The following is a 7,682-nucleotide window of genomic DNA, read 5'->3' on the forward strand; positions in this document are numbered from 1 at the left end:
AGGGCGTATGTTGCATAAAGAATTAAGTAAGAGGCTTAGAGCTAGCTAAAATAATGCTACCAACTCATTAGAATATTGGTATTCTTGAAATATTCAATTATTAGCTTGGTCAATTGACCGTGTAAGTCGGGGCTTTACGTCTTAGAATTTGTGTCACTTCATAATTTCAAAGTTGAATTCTCGAAATTCTTATTGTGGGCTCTCACTACTGTACCTTTTCTACTCAGGTCAGGTTAGAATCCATGCTAGAGAATCGATGGAGGCCATCAATATAGCCGCCAGTGTCATGCTAAAAGCCATGATGGAGAAACTATAGCTTCCATGCCCCAAGTGCTAGAGCCGAGCCATTGGAGAAGGTCAATTTGTGACCAAAGCTATGTTCTACCCTTATGTACACGATGTCAGTCTCCTTGACATTCGGTCTGTGGCAATTGATTTTAATCGGCATATCCATATGTGACTGGGTCTGTCTTCACCGAAGCTGAGATGAAGATGACTCAATCCATTGTGATTTTGAGCTCACCTACATTGTGGGAGTCTAAATACCATATGTTCTGTTCTAGGTAGTGATATGAGATCATTGTTTCTCCCGTGTTTAATGTTTCATCTTGCACTCTGTAAATAAGGGAACAACTTTTTTGTGACCCTAGAGGGACCCTTGTGTTTTACTATTGTTATCTCAGAATCATGTATTTATACCTATAAGAAATATATATTTAATATAAAGAGAGGATCGCTGGTTTCTCATTTGGCTCTCCATAGCTGTCAATCTGCCTAGCAAACTCCGTTAATGCTTGATTATCATTGGTGTTTACAAATGTATACAATATGAATATTGACACAAACTTCACGGGATCGTGCGCCAAGGCGCACATCAAAATCTTATAACCATGGAAGTGCCTCTGTTTGGGATATTCAGATTTGAGGGAAGTGCCTCTATTTGGATAAATAGATAAATCACACTTACAAGGATAATCCTCGCCCATTTTTTTCCCCATTTATTCACATCTTCCTGTCTAGAGAACTTGAACCTTTGTGCTACTATTCATGTTTCTCTCATGCTTAAAAGTATCTCTACTACATGTTTTCATATTTTCGTAAATTAGCTTCTAACTAAAGTGGAAATTATATTTGAACATTCAGGCTGAAGGATCAGGCATGTTGCTCACTGCCCGATTAATGAAGTGGTACCATCTTAAATACAAAATTACAAGTATTTGTATGTGTGTTGTCATTTGTTCTAGCAAGAGATTTTTGCGGAGGAATCTAGGGGTGACATACTGACACAAGAAGCCTAGAACAATGGCTGGATAATCTGGTATGTTTCCTCTTATGTTGTAATATGGTTGGCAGATGCTGAATGTCGGCACTTGACAATTATTTTTCTGATATAATATGTACACACGGTTTTCTTGGTATAGGCGATGGAAGTGTACAAAAGTGTTAAAATCAAGATTGTTGATCTACTTGAGTGAAGATAAAAGACCAGTTTTTTTATCTACATGCTAAAATCAAGCCATCAGTAGATCAATAGGAAGGTGTGCACTTAAACTTTGTCATGACTTACTTCCAGGTAGGTCTTCTCTCATGTGTCCTGGTGCTTGCCGGTTGTTTTGCTTCTCTACCGATTTCTACGATCAGAGCTTCTCTTCTTTTGCTTTTTATTGGGTGTTCCCTGCGGACATTGCCTTGTGCATGCTTCGGTAATTTTCCCACACAGCATCTGCCTAGAACACAAATCAATAAGTTAGCTAACATTCTATGCTAGCTTTGCCAAAAAGAAAAGTACAAATTTGTTTAAACAACCTTACTATTTTGTAGAATAAAGATGTATAGTTTTGCGGAATCAAACATACCCGATATGTATAATCAAGAAACAATTTCTTTGAACAATTTCTTGAACTCGAACTTACTTTCAATCATAGTTTAAGCTTTCTTAGGGGTAAAATAGCAAGAAATCATTACACAAACAAATTATAGACACTCTTTTATGTTATGTTACTATCTTTGAACCTTGAAACCAGTACTTATGTTTTCTCACATTTGCTTTCAACATCGATCTGTTATATTATCGCGAGGATTGGGTGTGTAGTTCAAAATAACTGATTGACATGCAGAATCTGGTAAAAAAGAGTGGAATTTTACAGAAAATTATAAAGAATAAAGATAGCTAGCTTGTTTCTTTCAATTGATTCCTTTTCATTGCTGGTTGCTTGATCATGTTGGAGTGTACACGGATATCTGAACAAATCACATGCGGAAGAGAGAAGAAACTCAGCACAAGGCGCGGGCTCGCTCAAAGGCTTGCCGGATACAACCAACATCTCCACAGTCTACTTGACGTGACCGTCGTCAAACACTCGCAATGGCGAGCACACTACTTGGTGTGGCCAACGTCCCAGCTAGACAAGTATAGACGAGATGCCTTCCCTCCTTTGCTTCAGAATTAGGTATAAGCTCTCTATTGATTGAATGAAGAAAATATTACTGTTATATTAGTTCTTCCTCCAGACTTTTGTTTTTCTTTTATGCAGCAACTTCTAATATGCACTCTTTGTTAGGTGTTCCTGATTTCTTGCATTTGTACTTGAAATTGCACTATTTCGTCGTTGTCTTCTGGGAGGATAGGGTTTGTGAGATATCGAGACTGAGGAGAGTCGGGTATAGGAAGGGAGAGGGAGAACATGTCATGACCTGCAAGGTGATTATTTTTGTACTATTGGATAATTTAATATCTGATATCCTGTTGTGCCTATCATGGTTAGCCATTTTCTCTTACTACATGCTATTTTTAAAGAATAATGAGGTACTTTTTCCTCTGAACGTTCTGATTTGCCTTGTCATTTTAAAATATTAGTTAGTTCGATGGTGGTACCATGCTTATACAATTTTTTAGACTCAATCATGCCTAGACTCAATCAGATTCATGTATAGCTTGACATTAAGGTTTTTGCTACTACATTCCCTTTTTACCCCTTCTGTCTTCCTATGTTATTTGCTTCTTGTGTTATCTGTCTCTTCTACATACACTTTCCTTGGTCTCGGATGATACTTTTTTGTTGTGGGTGATATAACTTAAAATAATTTTTAATTTCCCATCGTTTAGCATATGCTTTCTTCTCCTAAGCAGTTTGGTGTCTTCTACTTTTGCTTAAGAGGGTTTCCTATCGTCCGTTGTTCAGAGAAGGATTTGTGTGGATGTCTTTCCCAACCAATTGCAAACATGGTATGAACACCCTGTGTCACTTTAGCTTAAATTATATATGTGTTATTTCCCCAATCTCTTTTTTGTTATACATTGGTCTACCTAACTATTCTCTGAATACATGGTTTTACTTTTGGCACTACCCTTCCATGCACACAAGTTCCTTTCCTGGGCCGACCTTTTACTGAAAATAGTATTCATGGTAGTATGCCGAGCAGAAAATGTCTCGGTTGCTTGAATTGTACATCTTCAAAACCGGGGCAGGGATCTTAACACCGTTTGTCTTTATTCTAAGCGCAATGCAGTCACTCGACACCACAAGCCATATTTATTAGAAAGAGTTTATACACATTATGGCATTCCACTTTCTATGGATGTAGTTTTATTAATAGTTGTCATCTATGTACTTAATTATCACGGGTTGATTTTCTTCTTGTTTGCCATGTCATCTTCAGTAAAATAAAAGGGTCTAAGATGTGTAATCAAGATTTGTCTATGCCACATAAGATGTGGCCTGGCCTATCTGTGCTCACAATTCTGGACATGAATTTGGCCCTTGATACCGCAGTCTACTAATGTAACGGGTTGTCTACTGTCTGGTCATGTTTACTAATAATGATTTTTTAAAGATATTGATATACAATTCAGGTTAGTTAGTGTATTTTTCTTCTGTTAGAATTCAGGTTAGCCAATGTTCATAAATAAGTTAACCATGCCAGATTAATCATGTTCGGATACAACTGCGAAGATCAATCATAGGGGTAGATGATGCCCCAGTCCCCATAATTTTTCGGTAGTATTCTCCCAGAATTTTTTTCTTAGCTCCTGGGTTTAATGCGGTAGTCCATCATATTGAATAATTTTTATTTGGTTGGTTCTAAGCCTTGATGACGCTCTTGCATGATAGAACCTTATGGTACTAATTTTACCTTGCCACGTTGTCTTTCTTCACGAGCAATTGAGTGAACTGAACTTTCAATTTTTGCTTAACCATTTTCTGAAGAAGCCCTCTGATTTCATTAGGGGTCTACCTTCCTAGAGCCAGTCCATAAAGGCCAAGGTAAACTTGTTCGCGTCCAGAACTTTTCTGTCAGGTTTCAGAATTTTCCTCCACCTCTCAATATTTTTTCTTGGCTGTTTCCGAGTTTGGCTAACTCATTTCACTGTGTCTTTATTCAGGGAAATGTGACTCTAGGTTACAGATTACCAAGTTGACAAAGTCATTTCTGAACTTCCAAGTATTTTCATAACGGAAAATCTTTGATCTGGAGAAACATATTAGTAAATTGAATAAGGAATTGGATTAGATCCATTTCTTGCTTCAAAATGTCTGCTTTCCCAAAATCAAAGATGTAAGCACCTTACCGTGCTATATATTATATCCAACATCTATGTAATGCAGCTATATCCCTCCATTGATGTATCAGCACAGTCTGGTTCAGTTAAGTAGAAACATGTGTTGGCGTCAAAATTATCTGCGTAATCTAACTTAAATATACATATGTTACTTATATTGCATCTATTACCTCACATCCAACGAATATTGCCTATCTTACGTGACATCTAACAAATATCCACGTCGATGCCACTATCATGAAAATCTAAATTCTATCTATTAAATTAATCGACAATAAAATATATACATTCCAAGCAACTAGCATTAATTGTTTATACTAGAAAAGACCTCTTTGGTGACCCACCTTTTGGTGCAGGTTTAGTGTAAAATACAAAATATTGAATTTATACAAGGTACTATAGTTCATTGTAGTTTATCCTAATTCCATTCTAGGGACATTGTATTGTGAAAAAGATAAGAAGTGTATTATCATGTTGGTAGTTAATTTTTATTGCCGCTATATATAATGTACATTGGCATGAACTTTATGGGGTCGTGCGCCAAGGCGCACATCAAAATCTAGAGGTGATCCTAGAAACTTCAGTTTATTTGTTTTACTTGCATCTGAGAATTATTTTACATTTGTTTGTTGTTGACACTCAATTTTCTTCCTAATATTCCTCTGCAGCGTTGCGAAGGAGGAGCACGACCTCGAGCCCGCCGCACGAGATGACGATTACATCAACCTGAGGATCTACATGTGTGAGGAGCCCTGTGCCACGACACCACACCACATCTACGACATGGAAGACCATAATATTGGCTGACCTCACCGCTTTTAGGGACGAAAGCCGCTGGCCGAGATGGTTCTTCAGTGTTAATATTGGTCGATTGATTTGGCCACGGTCTGTCAAATTGGCGGTTACTAATTAACCTAAGCAAAAGGGAACATCTAGGGATGTGACTGACTATACTAGGATCCCACGTGATATATTTTTTATCTATAGATTGATTTCACTAATTAATGATAGAAAGAGGGCTCATTCAAATGTTGTGCTTCAAGCTTAACAATATTTTCTATTTTGAGTTAGTATCTTGGTAGTACTCAGCTTGGTATAGACTCCATATGTAGGTTGTATTTTTCTGTAGGTAAAGAAAATAGAGATATGTATATGTTCTCCCAAAGCTTAGTGGTAATGTTTGTTTTTCATTTGTAAACTAGATTAGTCTCACAGTTCTTTGGTTCATGCAATTGAGATTCTCCTTCAAAGGGTTCTATCTTTGTACTCTGTTTCTACATAGAATTCGCAGCACATCTTAAAAGAATAATATCACATCTTTTAGTTTAATCATATGTATGCTGCATGCTTTCAATTTGTATAAATGTTCAGTATAGTGTTTTATAAATCCGTTTACCAATGCAGAAAACGGTGGAAGGGCGCCAAGGCGTGCCCCTAAATTTTTTGGTACCTGCTGTTGAAGGTGAACGTGTGCAAGTACAACGAATTCATTACTGCCGCAGGTATGCTCTCTTCTGGATTAACAAATTCCGCTCCCTCAACCTCACACATATAACCCCAATACAAGATTTAAATTCCCGCTCTCATGCATTTTGGTCTGTCATGCTTTGACCTTCCTCACCTTTCTAACGATGTAGTTCGTCCTAAGACAAACAACTCTCTTCATCTGATGTCCAGATGTGCTTGACAAGATTTCAGCAATCTCATGTGCTTCCTTTCTATGTCTATATGTTCATTCTATTTATAGTCTGGCTATTGCATTGACCGTAGTGGCCAGGTGCTAAAATTTGATCTTTGGGGTGATAGTGCTTTATTGGAAACACGTTGAGGTTTTATTGGGAAAATTTACTTGTTATTTTTGTTGGCACCACTGTCTGAGATTATTCCAGTATCGGCTCTTCATTTTGTTAGAGATGCCAGCATGCTATCATTTCTTTCTTTCCTGTTAACATATATTTGCAGTGCAAACGGTTCTAGCCGTGAGGAAAGTGTGTAGATGGTACATCAACACAGACATCCCTCAAATAATTGTCCTCCCTGCTAGGTACAACATTTCATCCTGACTTGTCTGTAATGGAGTATTGAATGATAATGGCTGATCTTTTTTTAATCTTCTTTCACTAGAGTCGACCATTGAACCCAACGCAAATTCTTCGTTGGCTGCCAATATTGCTCTGCGTCACCAAGTAGGCGATTATCTGAGGAAATCTCTTTCTGAATTGATCAACTTCAGTCTCTAGCATGTGATTGTTTGGAGAAAATGATGGGCTCCTATTCCTGAACTTACAATTGTTATGCACTCATGTAGTGTAAGGTTGTTTATAGCCTCTTTCAGTTTGTCCATTTTGTTGCTTTTGACGGGTATCACCATTATCTGCTAGGTTAATTAGATTGATATCTTTGAAATTTTGTATAGTTCCAGCATCTATGTTTATGATGTTCTCTTCATTTTATGAGCTTATTATATATATTTCACAAAGCATTTCTTGCTTGCTTTTGTTGCTCACGAGCGAGCCGATCTGTTCGTGATTTTGTGTGCTGCATCCTAATTTCATCCTATCAACTTTGTTTTATAAAACCTGAAAAGTATATTATCGTTTTCCATCTTATTTTTTTGTCGTTATAGAAAATCGAAAGCATAGCAAATTTCACGGGGTCGTGCGCCAAGGCGCACATCTAAATGGCACTTCAGTAAGAGCATTGGTAAGGTGTAAGTAAACAGAGACATTTCATGTTCTACAGTCCTGAAAGAACTATCAGTACAAAAGACAAAGGCTCTCCTACTGCTGGCGCTATCGAAACCTTGACATTATCTAAAATATTGTGTTTAAATAAGCTGCATAAACCTGAAATTTTGATAAAAGAGACCACTTACCCCAATTTATTGACAAAAAGGACCACCTGTGAAGCAAATTGACAAAAAGGACCACGTCGTGTGTGGCGGCAGCGCCCCCAGCCGACACGTGGCGCTTGCCGCCGGGCTGTGTGGCGGCACGTTAGCTGCACCGTCGCCGTCCAGCGTCGTTACACCGTGGTGGGCCATGCTGCCGGCTCCCGTGGTGGCAGGCCGACGTGGCACTTGCCGCCACACACGGTGGAGGCAGTGCCCGGCCTGAACCGG

At 38.2% G+C, this 7,682-nt stretch overlaps 1 long non-coding RNA gene across 1 annotated transcript; it reads left to right on the top strand.

Annotated features, from left to right (window-relative positions):
* Window positions 1–5,663: 5,663 nt before the first annotated feature.
* LOC124655035 lies at window positions 5,664–7,029 on the top strand. Its single transcript, XR_006988547.1, has 3 exons — window positions 5,664–6,063; window positions 6,524–6,605; window positions 6,686–7,029. It is a non-coding gene; the product is annotated as an uncharacterized LOC124655035 (long non-coding RNA).
* The last annotated feature ends 653 nt before the right edge of the window (window positions 7,030–7,682 follow it).

Source organism: Lolium rigidum, chromosome 5, assembly GCF_022539505.1.
Source record: "Lolium rigidum isolate FL_2022 chromosome 5, APGP_CSIRO_Lrig_0.1, whole genome shotgun sequence".
Classification (NCBI taxonomy): domain Eukaryota; kingdom Viridiplantae; phylum Streptophyta; class Magnoliopsida; order Poales; family Poaceae; genus Lolium; species Lolium rigidum.